At 44.7% G+C, this 17,813-nt stretch overlaps 1 protein-coding gene across 1 annotated transcript in view; it reads right to left on the bottom strand.

Annotated features, from left to right (window-relative positions):
- LRRC8B (leucine rich repeat containing 8 VRAC subunit B) overlaps positions 1 to 17,813 on the bottom strand; it is a 213,901-nt gene that overhangs the window by 87,357 nt on the left and 108,731 nt on the right. The gene's annotated exons all lie outside the window — the stretch shown is intronic.

Raw genomic sequence — 17,813 nt, forward strand, 5'->3', positions numbered from 1 at the left:
CCCAGTCCTCCTCTCCCTCTTCTGGCTGCCAATCTCTTCGAAAAGAGCCAGGGTAGAACAAGGGCACAAAAGTACCCGTCAGCGCCGGATCCGGAGTCGGTACGCTGGTCCGGCACCGCATCTACATCGAGGTGGAGGCCTGGGTCGATGTCAGCTTGGGACACAGCAGACGCCGGCTGCGGGTGTGGTGCCGGTGGAATCGGCACCAGGGGAGGTGTCACAAGGTCAACCGGCGCAGATCCAGGCCTGGTTCCAAGAGGACCCTGCGGCGCTGGGGCCGAAGCCACCAGCATCGAAAGCCAGGGCCCCCAGCCGAGTCCATGGGGCGCGAAGGCACGACTGCAGAGTCGGGCTATCCTAAGATGGCATACATCGCTTCATAAAATTGACAAAGCTGGACAGGGACCGCTCCCGGTCCTGGGAAGGCCAAAGTCGACCCTTCAGGCTCCTCAAGCAGAGCCGCGGAGGGAAGAAGTGGAAGAGCAACAATGCTTCTTCGACTTCTTCTTGTGCTTCGGCTTACCTGACCCCGAGTGCGAAGACTTGGTGGAAGAAGAATGATTGTGTCTCTGCGACCTGTCCCGCGATCTCCCACACAACAAGAACCTCGAACGGCGCAGAGCTGACTACCGGATTTGAGAAGCTTTCGGTACCACTCCCGCAAATACTTCGGATTCATGGTCCGGCAGCTGGAGCATGACTTTGGGTCATGGTCGCTCTCCAGGCAGAACAGGAGTACGCGGTGCGGATCCGTCACCTACATCAGTGAGCTACAGGAACCGCAAGCCTTGAAGCAGGGCATCCCTGACATGCACCTGGAGTCGAAGACTCGAGAATGGTGTCGACAAAAGTTGGCAAAAAAGTCAGTCAAAAAGTAACTGGAGGAACCGCTCTCTCTGGATCTGTGCTGGCTGGCGTGGAAAAAGAAAGAACGGATGCCAGCATGTAAGGACAGTGTCTAAGTAGCTACAGCAATGTCATCTCTGTGACCATTACGCTAACAACAAACGTGGAGCCGACGGACGCCACCTTTCAACGCGCAGGGGTACTGCTGACAAAAAACCTTCCGGATCCAGTCTGACGCCTGGGGGTAATTCTAAGGTAAGGAATCTATAACTAACTGTTTCTTTCAGATCTATAATATAACAAATCAATAGCAGTAAACTGTCTAAAATAAATTCTTCAACAGTATTAACATTCCATAAAAATGTATGTTCAGATTGTAGCTGTTACTGTTTTTGATCCCACTGTACACTGCAAACTGTAGGCTTTCTTTGGGGAATTTTGAGTAACTGTGTGGTACACTGCTGATTAAGGGTAAGTATTTGTCAGCTTACAGCTATCTGTTGTCAAAGATATATTGTAAAAACAAAAACAAAACATACACTGAGGTTTAAGTCAGTCCACTGCTTAACAAAGATTTTGTCAATCACATTTGTGTACTTCTTGTTCTATCGCTTTCCTTCCTCATCTTGCATATGTCTTTTCTCTGGAACATAGTTGATTTACCATCCTTTTGACTGGCCATGTTGGTGAAGAAGCGTGGGTTGCACATTTTGGACATATTTTTGCTTCTAATAATATTCCCTCGGTAGACTCTTTAAGCCCAGCTATAGTCCTGAAAGACCACCAAACATTTTCACTGGCAGAAGTAAGAAGAGGATTGGTCTCCTTTAGCTCCCTCTGGGAATGCGGCATGGACTTCTTTCTGGGACATCAAGACTTGTGGACCACCTTAATAACACATTTTTTTAACGGGATAGCTAAAGTTGGCCTCCTAACTTCATGGAAGACTAGCGTAATTGTCCCCATATACAAAAAAGGTGATAAAGAGAATTTGCAGAACTATAGGCCGATTTCTCTGTTGGATAATACTGCAATGCTCATGAGCCGACTACTGTTACATAGGCTGGAAGAGTGCGCACAAGAGAAGGACATTTTAATGCAGGCGCAGTATGGTTTTCAAAGAGGTAGGAGCACAATAGATCAGTATCTAAATCTAACTTTGTCCATAGACAAATATACAAGAGCAAAGGGTGGTAAGGTCTTCATGGCCTTCATGGACCTATCAGCAGAATTTGACTGCATGAGTCACTCTAAACTATGATGTATAATGGAGTCAATGGGGATTGAGTCTACCATAATTAACCTTCTTCGTCAACTATACTCCGATGCCACCGCTTGGGTTCGCTACGGCAAACACTGGGTGTGCACTTGTCAGTTTAAGATTGCCAGGGGAGTCAGACAAGGGTTTGTCCTTGCCCCATTTATATTTTTCATCTACACAAATGAGGTTTAGGCACCTCTCTTGGATTCAACTCCAGGCATTCCTTGGTTTGACACCCTTCCTGTGCCAATATTGGCCTTTGCTGATGACGCAGTATCAATTGCCAGAAAGGGGTGGCTCTCCAACGACTAATAACGGCATATGTGACATTTATAGCGTCATTGGACCTGAGGGTTAATTAAGTTCAATCCTTTGTCCTCATAGCAGGGGAGGGTAATCATGATAGAGTACCATATTTCAAACGTAAATTAGAGGTGGTAGATACTTTTTCATACCTGGGGGTACTGTTTGATAAAAACAAAGCATGGTTAAGCTTGGTGGCGGGCAGGGCCCTGGGTATGGAGATGAGTAAGGCAGCTACTATGTCATTCGCAAAAAAGCTGTACTGATGACCTTTAGACCCAATAAAAAGATCTACCAGGTAAAGACTATATAAGCTGCTTCTTACAGAGCAGGAGTATAGGTATGTTTTCTATAGGTTCCATCCAAATCCTTAAAGACAGATTCTTTAAGAGACTGGTTTCTCTTCCTAGTTCCTACTCAAATTATCTTCTGCACACAGAGCTGGGATTAGACAGCATTAGACTTGCACCAATATTATAATGGCATTCCATTTGGCGTAGGGACACAGTAAATGTAACATTAACTATATTAAAAAATTGCTTAAAATTGGGCAATAAACATAACATTAGGTGGCTGCAATATGTAGAGTCAACCCTGACTGACCCCCTTGGGTTAGCGGAATTATTTGAAGACCCAAGTGTGTGCACGAAGATTATGAAACAGAAATTAAAGGATACCTTTATATCTAGGGCCACCTATGACCAACAGGAAAGAAAACAACTTTTATATCAGTTGACTCCGGCCATCATGGGGGGGGGTGGGGGGGGGGGGATTCCTATCTAGAGAGTATTAGATTATTACAGCATAGATATATTTTACTACGGTTCCCACTGAACCTAATCCCCCTGATGTTGTGTTTTCCTGCAAAAAATATAAGCATTCTGAATTGACACCATGCCCATGCAATAACTAATCACAGCAGTCTGACTTACATATATTTTTGTTTTGTGGGCTTTATAAGAAAGAATGAGGGAATGATATCCTTCCGATTTTAAGGCAATGTTGAATAGCATTATATTTTTAACCCCTTTGATACAAGCGTCGGCAAACTGCTGTCGCGAGCACTACCTCGGCAGTGCTGCTAACGTCCGTTGACCGACACGGCCCCACCCACTACTTCAAACCGCCGCACCGCAGCGGAATTCGCACCGTGGTTAAGCGGCTATAGATGCTTTCTGACCCCTTTGTATGTTTTTCGATAGCTTGCGTAAGGAGGAGGAACCTTATGGGACACTAGCCCTCTTTGAGGCTATTAGGATATAACTAAGCTGTACCGCTACGATTATTATATAATGTCACTATGTAGTCCATAAGATATGTTTTTAAAAAGTCTTAAAGGTTTTAGTGATGCACAGCCTGTTTTATATCATCTTTGCCTTTTACACAATGAATATCTATGAATTATTTAGGTAATTTTATTGTACACCTGGCCAAAGCTTAAGAGGCAGACAAGGGCTCTTTTATTAAATGTATTGGGCTTACTATGTTTATTATTGTGATCTTTTTTATTTGTACTTTTAATGATCTGTATTTTAAATGGATCGAATTAAAGAATATTGATTGATTGATTGACTGGATAACTACACTGCTTACATTCAGGCAAATACTATTTTCTTTTTTTTCACTATGCCATGAGAGTAAATATGTTTTTTTGCTCACACTCATGCTGTTTCACCTCTCAAACACCTGATCGCCCACACCTTGCTCTCTAATTTTAGGCCAGGCAGTGCAAGACCTGTCTCGTTATCCCTTTTGCTCCCTCCAATTCAACCGCAGCTTTCACCATAGTACCCCAAAATCCCTATTTTCCTACAACATGCTGTTACCTCATGCTTCATCAGCCCTCCAGTCGCGGTTTCCTTTTTTAAAAATCTTTTTTTTTTTTTAAAGGGAGCTTTGCAGCTGCTACTGCAGAGGGACTATTCCCTCCTTCTGATGCAGTTTTACAGATTTCTATGCAAAAAGTTACTGTTCCATGATTGGAATTCACCATCTTGGAAAGATGTGCAAAGATTTAACACTTCATTTGCGTCTTTTATGGATACGCTTGCTTAGAGCCAGTCCCTTGCTGAGAGGGATATTACTCTGCACAGCAGCTAAGTCTGTAGGGCAGCCTCAGAATGCCATTTGCACGTGAACCAACCCAGTCATGAGATATTAGATTCACATGCCTCTGCGAAGAGCCTAGAAGCCTGCCTGCTTGCGGAGAGGGAGGAGTGTTCTTGTCCTGCGTAAAGAGGGGGTGTCAAGGAGGAGAGGGCCCAGCATGTTCCCAGCTTGGAGAAGAACCCAAAGGAAGCCAGTGATTTTAAGAAAGGGATCCAAGAGTGACTTGTGCTGTGAAAAGGTCCCTCAGTTTCGATGCACAATTCTCGAGTAGCTGTTAAAAAAAACTGTACTACATCATGTCATTATCCATCACCTTGGAGCTTGCAACAAGCCATGTGACTGGTGCAGCCACTGCAGACAATAAGAAAATTGAACCACACTTGAAGCAGGGCGACTCGAACCGTCCCACGAACTGCAGCTGCCACCAGTAGGATTGCCTGGATGCTGCAACTTTCACAAGCTCAAGTACTGGTCTGCAGCCAACGCTGGAGAGCCACTGCAGCCGATGAATAGTGCAGCCTGCTCTCACAGCCAGTCCTGTAAAGGTTGTCCTGCTCGGGGAGTGGCTGCGGTGATCTACAAGGGAAGAGTCCACACCACGAGGGTAGAAATGCAACCCACAACGGCAACACAGTCCAGAAGGCAGTTGATCACCAACAGTTAACAGCAGGGCATAACTGCACCTGAGGACGGGAGAAACTGAGAAGGGCAGTCTAATGTGCCATGCCCACTTGAGACTTTTTGGACTAAAGCTGTCAAGGACATTATACTGAGTTGCACTCTTAACTTGTGAGAACGTTTAGGTTCAATTTGATTTAAAGCTGGTGGAGTTATCAGTGATACGCCCTACTAGTACTTTTCTGACACAGTATTTAGAATGCCTTGAAAGGAATATTAAAACACCTTCTCTTATTTAACCTACACATATTATATTAAAAGTTTTTCTTATTAAAAGCTATGGAAATGACTTGTCACATTAAATATAAACAGAATGACTCAGGTATGATGCACAACAGAAATGGGTAAAATTCGGTTTTACTTAAAGCTCAATGTGGATGTAATGTTAGGTTAATATAATAGTTCCGCCCAAGATGTAATGCCTATTTCATTTCTTTGTCCTGATCTTGGTATGCCAAGATGTAGAATTTTAAGTCTACTGTTTGTACAATGACATTTAGAAACACCAACAGATGTGATTGAGGTACATTTGTTATAACCTTTTTAAATTCCTTTTAATCCTATGAATTTGTGTACTAAAATGACATCATGAAGTTTTGAATAATGTATGTATTGCTCTGTGGATCTACACAATAAGAAAACATTGGACTTATAAGAATACTGTTACCTAGCGAACAAAATCAAATCTGAATCATAAGAGGAAGGGACTAAGCCACCCCATATTTGAGTATTCAAATCAAGCATTGCACTGGTATTATTCCTGAGGACTGGAACAACTTTCCCCACAGGAGAGAAGGGAGTGATTTAATTCCTGGAAATCAGCAGCAAATTATACGTGGTTGATATGCACGTTCCTGTCCTAGATATGCCAGAGGCCATGAGGATGATATTGTCAAGAACGTGAGTTGTAGATCGGTGTACGCATCCCATCACTAGTCAAACTGAAAAACGAACACATTTTCAAAATGGCAATTGTGGAAGCAGGGAAGCTGGAGTGCTAGTGTTCAGCACTGAGCTGGTTTACAGGAAGCTGAAGCTAATCACTTCTGGCCTAGACACAGAAGGCGTTCTGAAGCAAAAAAAATGTAAAGACAGGCTAAGAAGCCTCACTTTGCATGGGCTTAATATCGGACAACAGCAGTTGGTGAACTTTTCTTGCACTTCGATTAGTTTGCACCGTTCTGCACCAAGCATGTTTGTTTTGTTCTACATGAAATGGCTTCCTTCATTAGGGTAGCGTGCCATTACCTTTTCTTCAAACCTAGAAAGTTTCGGTCTGTATGTTTCTTAAGATACCGGATTCTCTTCTCCTCTGACGTGCAGCCTAGCAGCAGAACTCTGCTTCAGAGTTTCCAAATACCACCTGTCTTCATACTGCGTTATTTAGCTGGCTGAATCCTGATAGCTTGAAGATTAGTTAGGGAAACCCACACATGTTTTTGCAGACTGTGTGTACTAGATGCTCATGCAATCTGCTCCATCGTTTCTGCTATTCTGAAGTTTATGAGGGGCCACCTGCTGAATCCAGTGCTGTTTCAATCTCTTGCCATTCCCCTTTTTTCCCGCATCCACAGCTACTCACAAGCTGGTACGGAATCCTGACAGGGTCTTGTAATGAGCTCCCCAGCCATTCTGAGCAGAAACCTTGGTCAGTGTGGCATTGAGAGTTTGATGCCGAAAAATCACCTCTTTACAGAAGGTGCACGCTACAGGCCGCCAATGAAGAAACTGAAACCATTCTACTGACCTGAGACACACAAGACTGATTTCAGTTTTGGGCCAGATGCTGAGGTACCCCCATCCAAATCCGAGTCAATTAATCCACACCTATGCAAGTCAATAATGCTCTCAAGAGTCTCCAGAGCCACCATACCAAAGTCTAAGATGGCCTGGATAATGCGCCACTCCTTGTATCAAAGACACCATAAGCTCGAACAGGAAATGAAAGAGCCCTCTGACTGTTCCTATTAAAGTAAGCCGGCAGATGAGACAGTTGTTCATTGCTGTAAAGTCCCAGATTGAACAAAGAGCCACAAATAGCTTGAAGGCTCATGGCAAAAAGTGGGGGACTGGGGTTTAACCAGCCAATCATCTAACTACAGAGACGTTACAGAGGGGCCACCACTATGGCAGACCTTGAAAATGTCGATTCTTCTAATTTTTGCAAATGTGAAAGTATGCATCTTAGAGGACTGGTCGTCCAACTGGGCCCTCTCCCTGACTAAAGCCACAGTAACCATGTGAATGGTATCTACTACGAAAAAGTATTTTCATTCATTTTATTTTGTACAAAGGAGCCAGACTGATAAAGGGATAACCCAGATCCTTTTTGTAGTCTAGAATCACTTCTAAAGCCCCTCAATTGTAAGGATTTATATTTCTACCAGAAGCTTTTGAAAGGACCTCTGAAGTCTTGGAAGAAAGCCGCATTGATACACGGTGTAAAGCATCATTATCTTTGACACTCTGTCTGTCAAGAGGTATTTGTCTCCTTTGATGATTAAAAGGCAATAATCTTCCTCCTACAGAAAATTCATGCTCCATACTGTAAATCGGAGCAGCTTGCTTCCCAGGAAAGTCGGCTTAACGTTTTTGAGGAGACTTTAGCAGCCATGGAGCAGTAGGCATCAAAACATATTGTTTCCCTTTGAAGAACTGCTTGGTCTTTTAAAGTTTAGAAGCCTGAGAAGGCTTTAGCCAGCACTACATCCACTGACAAAATACCAAAGTGGTACAATCAAATGATACATTCATAAACTTGCCCTGGATTAGATACAAACAAATCCATATTTTTATACAGAAAGATCCACTGATTGCAATGGCCATCACATTGACCAGAGCCTTTTCAACTTTAATTTGTTGTATGGATGCCTCATTACCTACCGAAACCAAAGATATCATAGAAGAAATTACACTGCAGCATCTTGAAGTGGAAATTCTGAACATTCAAAATCTTTCACATTTTGAAGGAGCTAAAACAGAAGCTGAATTGACCTGGAGCAGAGCAATCCATGAATTTCAGGAAGACAGTTTACCCTGGCTGTGCCAATCTGAGCCACTTTGCCTAAAGCAGACAAGAACCTGACCTGATTAATTTATTGAAGGACAGACAAAGTGATAACTAAGCTGAAAAGCAAGCCCACTGCAGAAACAAAATAGAGCTCAGCAAACGGTGTTCAGGAAACAAATAAAATTTACAATTGTTAAAATGGTCACTCATTTCTATACCGTATGGGGAGTAAGTATTCCAGCATTTGAGCACAATTATTTTGTGAGCATGTCGATATGATCAACCTCTTATGAGTTAGGGCACATGCAAAAGCAAATTTAAACTTAAATGCAGAGGAATATGCACAGCAAGGATTTCCTTTAAGAAAGATTATGCAATGACTTAACAGACCTGGGGCCAGATGTATGACCATTCCTTTTTGCAGATCGCAAATTGCTATTGTTTGCAAATCGTAATGTGCGACTCACAAAACAGAATGTACTGATGTTTCTCAGACACTTTTAGCGATTCCCAATGGGGTCTCAAATGACCTGCGTCATTAATATTTACGAGGCAGGTCGCAATTTGCGACCCATTGGGAATGAGCTACAATCACTGGGATCAGCAGAAAACCCTGTCTGTGTTTGCTTTTTTTTAATAAAGCCATTTTTTTTTCAAATGCAGCCCGTTTTCCTTAACACCTTTAGCGCGGCGTGGAATCCGCCACAGTGCGGACGTTTCCGTGCTTGGGCGGGGTCGCGACGGCCAAGGGACGTGCGCAGCACTACAAAGGTAGTGCTCGTGACGGTCGTTGGCCGACGCACTCAACGCAGGGGTTAAAGCAAAAAGGGATGGGTTTAAAAGAAACAAATTTAAAGGTTTCTTTTCATTTCTTAAAGGCAAGCAGTGGTCTGTGAGACCACTGCCTGCTCTTAAAAAATATTTTCGATGACAAACACAAAGGGGAAAGGGTCTGCTGGGTACCCCTTCTGTTTGCAACTGGCTTACCACAATTTGAAAGTGGTAGTAACTGTGATTGTTGTGCGACTGCATATGCGTTCGCAAAACAATCGTGCATCCTCTACGACTCGTTATTAAGAAGTAATGTCCTTAACACGCCTCTTCCTAATAACGACTCGCAAACTCTATTTTGCGAGTCGGTAATAGGTTACCGACTCGCAAAATAGGGATTGCACATGCTAAAACCATTTTTAGGGGTTGTAAACGGCCCGATTGTCTGCTTGTGACTGCTAAAAACAGTTGTACATCTGGCCCTTGATGAGTAATGCAATATATTGAGAAATCTAAAGACAGTGCAAAGCATACTGGGCCTCCATGACATGGTAAAACTTTCCCTACTTACTCTCCAGCTGAATCATAAAATCTGGACATGCTGTTCTGTAGAAATGAGGGTCAACCAAAATACCCAGTATTTCTTAAACTTGACAAGCCAGAATTTCGGCTTCAACTGCAGATTGAACAGGAATATATAAATAACTAGGAATGATTGATTGATGTGAGTTCTACACTTTGAAATCAAGAAGATTGTTGTGTACGCCTCAGAATAAACACTGAGCAGCCAAGGACAGGGATGGAAGCATCCATTAAAGACATCTGCAGGAACTGAAAAGGCTGCCTTGAAACTGGAGGAGCTTGGGAAAATCAGTTTAGAAAATGGTCGCTAATGTAAAAGCTTCACTGTGTTCTACAGCACTGTATTAAATGTATTATGGTGTAAAAAGGCTTTTCTTCAGTATCAGTATCCAGAGAATGCACACCAGGTGTTACCATTTGTCACTTTGGTGAAAAAAGCAGAGATGTTCAATGGTATAAGGCAACATGTTTGGCTTAGCAACTAGTTGAGACTATGGAGCAGCAGATTTGGGGATGGTGTTTAGATCTTGTCCTTTACCTGCAGAGTTAACCTCTATAAGAACTGGTAGAAGAAATCTGACTAAATGCCAAATGGTTTATTGCTAATACTGCCAACTGATATTGATGCTCCACATCATTTCAGGAAAAACCGACACTGGAGAGGTTGCAACGTCCCTTGCAACAGGAGGCACTCAAGAGGTTAAGAAAGGGAAAGAAAGACTCTAATTAACAGTATTCTGGTAAACAAAATCTACAAATCTAAGCCTTGTTCACAGATTTAAAAAACAAAGTCCAATTAAAATTCAGAAGAAGAGTAGGACTAGCATAATCAGAATGATCTAAATTAGAAGCAGCCAAATCATCAAAAATTGATAAGTACTGAATAGTTGGTCAGGAGGCACAGAGAAACAACTCAAAGTTCACATCGGAGAACATACTTATCACTTCCTTACTTACATGCAAAGCAGGTTGGTTATACCCTGCAAAACTGAATGTTCTGGAACTCAAACTGATTGTTCAGCAATAAGGTCCAATACAACCAGCACAAGTCTACCAGGCTCCACTCTTTCCTAAACTGTATTATTATCCTTTTTCTTTAAATGTGTAGTACAGTAGAAAGAGTACATTTCAAGAGCAGGCTCTCAAGCAACTGATTTTGATCTATAAGCCTCTATTACTTCCATGTTTAAGGCGCATATTTAACAGCTGAGATTTTAGTTACCAAAGCATTGATCCCAAGTACACCCAATACTAATGAATGGGTACTGGAGGGAAACAGGCTCAATCTCTGAAATAAGTGATTTGGTCAAAGGCACAACAACATCTTTAAAGATTTTGGCTCTGGGACCCTACTCAACCACAGGATGCTCAGCTTCTTTTCATGAGTTACATTGCTTAAGAATCATGTACATTTCTAATTACTCTGTGCCCTTGCTGACTTTAAATTCGAAATATGCCTCATGGATTGATCTAACAATGTAAGGCTCTTCAATGGCTATGTAATTGCGCGGCGCTGCCTTTTAATGCTTCATTGCTGCATGAAAATTTCAATAAAAATATTTATAACAAAAAAGAATTATGTAAATCGTTTATTTACAATTTCTTTCTTCCCTTATCCCTTTTTATAACATTATATACAACTAATTTTAATTGCAGTTGATTTTTAGAATTAGGTTCGGCAAATGCTTGTCCTCTGAAATTCAAAGGTGTTTATTTTGATGAACTTGTGTTAGCATTTTGTGTAGACTGTTTTGCCAACCTATTGCTATCTTAGCTAAACTTTACAATGTTAAAACAATATTAATATAAATGTTACAATGATTTTTTTGTCAATTAAAACACCAACAGTCCATTCATTTCTAACTTGCTTTCTTAACTCTGTAAGATAAGGATTAGTTACTTACCTGTAATCCTAGTTCTCTTCAAGGGGTATCCTCATCAAAGTCATAAGCATTAGAATATTCCCGCCCATGCGCAGGACCCCGGAAACATTATATTATATGTGCCCCACATATATATATCCATATATATATAAACATATATATATATATATAAAAATAAGCAATTGCAGCCAAATAAACACCAGAGCTGAATTATGCTGTAAAGAATTTCCATAAACCATGAACAAACATGCATTATAAATATGAGAGACAACAACAGTATTGTTTCAGAACTGTTTTAATGCTCAGAAAGCAGTGGAAATTCTCATGAAACACTGAAAGCATAGGAAGCTCCCAGGCTGCATTGCAAAACTATAGTCTAAAAAGACAGAAAAGCTAACCTGCATCAACATGCAGTAAACCGACACTGTGCCTTTAAGGCACCCATGACCCCCAGCTTCCCATCATGCCTCAGGGGTGACAGTTAGGTCAGTTGTTCTTTACGGGGACTGAAAAAGCCATGAAACATTTAGGTTAACCATATCTCCAACTTAAAATAATCCTTTGCCCGGGGAGGCGGGAGGGTTGCTTATGACTTTGAAGAGGATTCCCCTGGAAGAGAACTAGGATTACAGGTAAGTAACTAATCCTTCTCTTCCAGGGGATCCTCATCAATAGTCATAAGCATTAGAATAGAATAGCGAGCCTCACCTCATCTCCCTGTGGGCAAAGGAGTAATGATAAACAGTAATATCAATACTAAGCCTAGAAAAAACTAAGCTTGTACAGGCCGCAGGCTACCCAAATAGATTCCTGAAAGAGGCTTGTCCTACTTGAGTATCAGCCCTGGAATCAGATTCAAGACAGTAATGCCTTGTAACGGTATGAACTGATCTCCAGGTTGCAGCCTTGCAAATCTCAGACATAGGGACATCATGTAAGAAAGCTACTGTGGCCGCTTTCCCCCTAGTAGAGTGTGCTTTAGGTGACAACATTAATGGCTTGCCCGCCAGCTTAATACAGGAAACAATCCATCTGGAGATGGATCTCTTGGCAGCTGGAAAGCCTGTTCTCATTGAACCATAGTTGATAAAGAGCTGATCGGTCTTCCTAATACTTTTGGTATTTTCCAAATAAAACTTAAGCACTCTCTTAAGATCTAAAGAGTGCAGAGACCGCTCAGCCGGGGTTGTAGGGTTTGGAAAAAAAGATGGAAGAGAAATGGACTGATTAATATGAAAATCAGAGACCACTTTAGGTAAAAAAGGATGGATGTGTTCTTATGACTACTCTGTTGTGGTGGAAAACAGTGTAGGGTTCTTTTGTACACAGCGCTTGTATCTCACTTGCTCTTCACGCTGATGTAATTGCCACCAAGAACGCAACCTTCCAAGAGAGGTGTTGTAACGAGGCCTTGTGGATGGGCTAAAAAGGAGGCCCCATCAACTTGGATAGAACCAGGTTCAACTCCCAAGGAGGATAAGGATTCCGCACAGGGGAATAGACTTTCTTCAACCCCTGAAGGAAATCCTTGACCACTGGAACTTGAAAGAAAGAAATTTGGCTTGGTGATTTCTTATACGCTACAATGGTTGACAGATGTACTCTAATGGAAGCATACTTCAACCCAGATGTTGCTAAGGAAAGGAGGTATGGTAGAACAACCTCCTCCTGCCCCGTAGTAGGGCCAAGATGACGCTCCCTGCACCACATATAAAACCTCTTCCACTTGAACGCATAAGACGCTCTTGTGGAAGGCCTTTTAGCTTCTTTTAGAATGTGCATACATTCAGGAGGCAGGTTCAGATGTCCGTACTGCAGGACTTCAGGAGCCATGCTGTCAGGTTCAGTGACGGAAGGTTGGGATGCAGAATCCTCCCGTTCATCTTGGTCAACAAGTCTGGCCTGCAAGGTAGCCGTTTGTGTGGACACGCAGACAGATGAAGAACGTCCGGGTACCACCACTGCCGTGGCCAGTCCGGAGCTATGAGAATCATCTCCATGTTCGACCTGAGGAGCTTGGGAACCACCTTTGGGATCAGCGATAGGGGAGGAAATGCGTAAGCAAATGTCTCTGACCAATCCATCAAGAGAGCATTCCCCTGGGTCCCTGGCCGGTGGAATCTGGATGCGAAGGCGTGGCATTTTTTGTTTTCGTCGTCTGCAAACAAGTCTATAGTCGGACGACCCCAAAGCTCGTCTACCACCTCGTCGTTTAGCACCCAGTCTGGCTGATCTTCGAAGTGCCTGCTGAGTGTGTCTGCCTTGACATTTAACTCGCCTGGAAGGTGCATTGCTACCACTGTGAGATTTTGAGCGAGAAGCCAGTGCCAGATCGCCTGTGATTCCAGGGAGAGAGGGCGTGACCTTGTGCCTCCTTGTTTGTTCAGATAGAACATGGTGGTTGTATTGTCTGTCTGAACCAGGACTGAGTTGGTCTTAATCGCTGGAAGAAAAGCTTTGAGCGCAAAATGCACCGCTCGGAGCTCCAGCATATTGATATGATAGGTCTGCTCCTGCGCCGACCACCGACCTTGAATCTGAAGGCACCCCATGTGTGCCCCCCAGCCTTGTAGAGAAGCGTCTGCACTATTAACTGCTTTGGGAGATGTTGGTGAAAAAGCACTCCAACCAGAACATTCTGCGGTCGAGTCCACCATTTGATGGAAGTCTTCGCTGCTTGGGGCAGACTGATCCGGTCCTCCCAACGCCCTGTCGCTTGGTCCCATTGGTCTTCCAGAGCCTGCTGTAAAGGTCGCATTCTCAACCTGGCGTTCGGTATGAGAAAGATGCAGGACGCCATGGAACCTAGCAGGGAGGCAACCTGTCGGACTGTTGGGTTTCTCGACACGAGCAGAACTCTGCATTTCTGCCGCATAGAAAAAAGTCTCTCCTCCGAAGGAAACGCTTTTCCCAATTTTGTGCCCAGAACAGAGCCTAGGTAGTGGATGGACTGTGTTGGCCGCTGGACTGACTTCTCCAAGTTGACGTGGAGTCCGAGTTTGTGCAACTGGCGCAGGCAAAGCTGGAAATCGTTCGCAACCTGTACAGGAGATGGACGTTTTATGAGCCAGTCGTCCAGGTACGGATAGATGAAAAGTTCCTTTTTGTGAAGGAAAGCCGCCACCACTGCCATGCATTTGGTAAAGACTCGTGGTGCGGACTTTTTACTGGTAATGCTTGTTGCCGATCAAAAACCTCAAGTACTTTCGGTGACGCAGTGCGATCGGGATGTGAACATATGCATCTTGCAGATCCATCGAACACATCCAATCCCCGACTTGCAGATGTCGACATATTTGGTGAAGAGCTAGCATGCGGAACTTTTCTTTGACTAAGACCTTGTTTAGAAGATGAAGGTCTAGGATGGGTCTGAACTTGTCCTCCTGATCTCTTTTGGGAACAAGAAAATATCTGGAGTAGACTCCTTTTCCCCTTTGAGAGGGAGGTACTTCTTCTATGGCTCTTTTTTGCAGAAGAATTTTCACCTCTCTCCGGAGCAGTTCCAACTGGTGGGGAAGAGATTTCTTCAGAGGAATGTTCTTTGGGAGCGCACGGAAAAATAGTGTGTATCCATTGCACAGTATATTCAGCACCCAACGATCTTTTGTGATGCTGACCCACTCTGCCAGATGTTGTGAAGCACTTCCTCCCACTGGAGTGGGCAACGCCGCCAGAGGAAGCCACTGCTCAGGATTTTCCTCCCCTCGCCGTGTTAGAGGACTGCTGGTGACCTCCTCTACTTCTGCCCGATTTGCCTCCTCGAAATTGGGACTTGCCTTGACTCTTGTTTTGGGACCACTGAGGGGTTTGAACCCTCTGTTTAGCCCCTTTGCCCTTGTTGGTTTTAAAGCGGCGCTTGAACTCCTTTTTCGTTCTCTAGACCGATCGCTTTCACAGTGTCCAGCTCGGTCTTCATTGGGCTCATCTCCCCTTCCGCGTGTTCCCTGAAGAGAGAAGAACCAGAAAAAGGAAGGTTTAAGATGCGTTGTTGTGCATCGGGCTTGAGGCCTGTGAGGCGCAGCCAAGAAGACCTCCTGGCACAAACTCCATGAGAATAAGAATGAGCCGCCAGCATTGCGCCGTCCGCCGCTGTGCTAATTATTTGATTAGACACTAGGCAGCCTCTGTCAGCGTTTCCTCAAAGTCCTTCTGGTCGTCTTTTGGTAGTTTGGACTTGAAACGATCCATGGAATCCCAAAGGGCTCTATCATATCTACCTAATAGAGCGGCCGCACTGGAGATCTTTAGAGAAGAAGAGGCAGAATTGCATACTTTTCGACCCCACGAGTCCTGTGATTTGCTGTCTTTGTCTGGTGGCACTGAGGAAGATGCAGACACTGCATGTGTCTTCCGAGCCGCCGCTACAATCACAGAGTCTGCTGGAGGGTCAGCCTTCACAAAGACTGGGTCAGAGTCAGCTGGCTTGTATTTTTTTCTGTATGCGAGCCGGCACCGCCTTAATAGTCGCTGGAGTTAGAAAAACGCCATTAACAGGATCCATAATACCCGTAACCAAGGGTAGTAATGGACGTGAAACAGATTTTTGATGCAACGTTTCAAAAATCACTGTCGTTGCCACTTGGGGACAGACATTTCAATGTTCAGTTTCTTAACCCCTCTCTGCAAGACATCTAGATACGTGTTGATGTCGTCCAATGGAGAAACTCTGGAGATAGTACTATCTGTCAGTGTGGGAGAATAATTTCTCCTGGAAGATCGGGTTGAGGAAGAAGAAGAAGAAGACGATGGAGTTCTTCGACTCCTGTGATAAGAGTCATGCCTCCTTTCACGCGATCTTCTTGGACGCTCTTCTCTTCTTGGAGAGCGAGATCTGGCTGGATCTTCCCTTCTGGGAGAACGAGATCTGGCCGGCTCTTCCCTTCTGGGAGAACGAGACCTGGATGGCCTCCTCACAGGCGATCTTTCAACTTGGCGCCTGGGAGGGCTGCGTCTGTTCACTTAAGCCACCAGTCTTTGAAGTGGAGACCTGTGTTCGGGACTAGCGTACTCTCGCATCCGCTTGGCAGCCCCCGAGTCTCGCCAACGATCCAAAGGTTGGTACCATCTTGGGGACAACCTCATCCCCTCCGAAGAAGGATCTGTCCGTCGTAAAGGTGTTTTACTGACCGGACTTCTGGACCTTGAGGGTGATTTTGAGGAGCCAGAAGATGAAGAGGAGTGGCACGAAGCTGATTCAGCCACCATAATCACAGAGTCCCTTGCCGTCGAATCAGCCCTTTTATGTGGCCTCGACGTCGGGTGTTCTGACGTCGAATGCCTCGACGTCGACGAACGCTGGTCTCTCTGCGTCGGACAGCTTTGCACTGCCGACGATGGAACCTCTTCTCTCGACGTCGGAAACCTCTGGGGCGTCGACGGAGCAAGTAATCTCGGCGTCGAATGTCTCGACGGCGAGCGATGCGAGGAATGATGGTCCCTCGACGTCGAACGGCGAGGACCAGCCGACGACGGAGCTTCCTCTCTCAACATCGAATGTCTATGCGATGACGGCGGAGGGGTATTGGCCACCATCGACGCCGAGCGCCGATGAGACGCCGACGAAGATAGTCTCCTCGACGCCGATCGACGTCTGGTTGTCGAAGGCGGAGGGATCTTGGGCCTCAACGCCGATCGTCGCCTTGTTGACGACGGCGGAGGGGGTCACACTTCTCGACGCCGATCGACGTCTGGATGATGACGGCGGAGGTGTAACGTCCCTTGACGCCGATCGTCGCCGGGTTGACGACGGCGGAGGGGTCTTTGTCCTCGACGCTGATTGTCGCCCAGTTGACGATGACGGAGGGGTGATGGTCCTCGACGCCGATCGTCGCCTGGTTGATGACGGCGGAGGGGATTTCGACGACAGAGCTGGAATCCTCGACGTCGGCGACGAACCTGATCTTCTTTCCGACAGCGAGCCCGCCGTCGACTGTCGTTTTTTCGATTAATGACCCACCTGTAGTTGTTTCTTCAGCGCCGAGCCCGACGCTAAAGCTGAAGGACGTGGAGACTTGTCCCTTGAAGGTGTTCTAGCCCTCTTAGAGCCCTTCTTCACCGGAGATCTTCCTCTCGATGACCTTTGGGCTAGGCCATGAATGAGATTCCTCTCCCTGTCCTTAAGAGTTCTTTCTGACAGGCGCTCGCAGTGAGGACATGTCTTTGGGTCATGATGCTCAGGCAAACAAAGTATACAGACATCATGACTGTCTGTTTTAGCCTTCTTGTTGCCACAAGAAGGGCAGTTATCAAAGAGTGAGGGCATTTTGAGAGAAAATGCCTAAAACAACTGCCAATGAAGACAGATAATTACTTGACTTGATGTAAAATGTCAAAGTAAGTAAAAAAAATCTGAATGAAGGAATTTTCTGAC

Source organism: Lissotriton vulgaris, chromosome 1_1, assembly GCF_964263255.1.
Source record: "Lissotriton vulgaris chromosome 1_1, aLisVul1.2, whole genome shotgun sequence".
NCBI classification, from domain to species: Eukaryota; Metazoa; Chordata; class Amphibia; order Caudata; family Salamandridae; genus Lissotriton; species Lissotriton vulgaris.